This window comes from Hemibagrus wyckioides, linkage group LG21 (genome assembly GCF_019097595.1).
Source record: "Hemibagrus wyckioides isolate EC202008001 linkage group LG21, SWU_Hwy_1.0, whole genome shotgun sequence".
Lineage (NCBI taxonomy): Eukaryota > Metazoa > Chordata > Actinopteri > Siluriformes > Bagridae > Hemibagrus > Hemibagrus wyckioides.
The window spans coordinates 10,847,792-10,850,065 of NC_080730.1; positions in this window are offsets into that span (position 1 = coordinate 10,847,792).

A 2,274-nucleotide genomic window follows, 5' to 3' on the forward strand; every position below is an offset into this window, starting at 1 on the left:
AATATTAGCATTTGATAACTGTAATATTCATTTGTGAAATAAATTAATAAAACAAAAGTGGAGATGGAGTGCCACTTTCTCGTGAATTCCCATTTGTAAATTAAGTGGCTCCATGTGGGTTTGTGACTAATACTTTGGAAGCCTCTGCCCTAGGATATTACATAAGTTGACAGATGATCCTGTAAAATGTTTTTAAAACCGATTCATTCATTCATGTTGTTAGAAATACAGCAAAGATTTAGACAGGAGAATATGCTCATCTTCACATTCACAATGATTATTTGCAAAAAACATTTGTTTATTTTCTGTTCAGTTTTTTTCAGCGTCAATTTCCCATCAAAGCTTACACCAGTTCAATATCCAGACTGGGAAGGTTGTGCTTAAGTAGGAGAGAATGGAGGAGGGGATAACAGAGAAGTAGGCTAAGCCAGAGAATATCATCATCTCTAATTTTGGTGTGTTCTGAATCCCACCTTTCCAAGAAGCATGAAATGAGAAATAATCACATATTCAGAGTCTGAAATAAACATGAATGAGCGTAAAACTTTACCATATAGTCAAAGACAAACACAATAGAGAAAGAGACAGATATTCCGTCAATCCCACCTTGTATACTCCTTAATGGAAGAAACAGAAGAACCAAGAGAAAACACAAGCACATGGGCAGAATAATCGAAATTTCACACAGAGGGAAACTCAAACTCAGGATCAAACCTGGGACCCTAGGCCTGTGAAATACTCTGAAAATAGTTTTTCAGGACAAAGGGGTTTTAGATATGATACCGGGTACAGCTGTGATACTGGAAGCTGTAAATGGTGTGATTTTTGACCCCAGTCTCTAATTTGAAGCTCATGTAAATAATTTTACAAGGATAGCCTTTTTCATCTCAGAAATATTGGCAAGATAAAAATGTTGCCAAAAAAAATAAAGTCTTCTCATACCTCTAGGTTGGATTATTGCAATGCCTTGTTCTCAGGTCTCCAGTTAGTCCATAGTGCAGCATGTAGAGATTTCACTAGAACCAGAATCTGCCAAACCTGCTTCAATTGAAAGGTGCAGGCTATTTTTGTGCCTGAAATAATGAATGTTAGAGCAGGGGATAGAGCTTTTTACAAACCTCACAGTTATGGAACAGCCTTCCAGTTCGTGTTCGAGACTCAGACACAGGTTCAGTGTTAAAATCAAGGCTAAAAAGCTATTTCTTTAGTTTTTCTTAAGTAAACTCAGAGATCTGTAAGGTACCTGGGATTGCCTACATCCTGCATCCCACTTCACATGATTGTTGACCGTTGAGTGGCCGCCCACTTTATGTCTCAGGGTGCCCTCATGTCTGTGTTACCATCTGGCACTTTTAGTTATGCTGTCATAGCTAGTCCTGCCAGAGTCCCTGCTTACACTTAAACCATCTTTGTTCAATCTTTGTTCACCAATTACCCCACCGTCAATACTAGATACAAGATACAAGAGGAGACAATAGACTTGAGGTAAAAGCTCTAAATATGCTCCTACTTAAATTCATTTTTAGCACATTTATCTGTGTTTGAGTAGCAGTGTTTTTAGTATAGTAGTAAGTAGTCTTTATTTGCCACATATACATTACTGCACAATGAAATTCTTTCTTCACGTATTCCATTCTTCAGCACCCCTGGAGCAGAGTGTGGGTTGGGGGCCTTGCTCAAGGGCCCAATGGTGGCAGTTTGGCGGTGCTGGGGCTTGAACCCTGATCTTTTGGTCAACAACTACTTGAGCCGCCACCGCTCCAGTATAGTGTAGTATAGTGTAGTGTAGTATAGTGTAGTGTAGTATAGTATAGTATAGTATAGTATAGTATAGTATAGTAGCAGTAGCAGTGTTTATACTTAGCATGGTTTATAGTATACAATATATTATGGTATGAAAGAGATTTTGTGGACAGTTCTGTGCTCTTGTATCAGTACACACTCAGATGAAGGTAGACTGATATTTCACACACCACACTGTCCTTGGATTTTGTTTAGATTTGGCTTTCCTGTTGTAGTTCCCGAGCATCATCGCTAGATGCCGCTGCGTGCACATTATTTTATAAATAACATTACAAAAGATTCCAAAGCGTACTATTATTTATAATTTGTTCCCAATGGATGTTCGTTGTATTTTTTTATTGTTTTAATGGAGCACATCAGCACTAATCTTGTTTGGTTGATTGATTGGACAAATATATCGAACAATTATTGCTATAAAGTCGATGCCGTCTTTTCTGTTTTTTCTGACAAATCACGCCCCTTTCTTCCCTT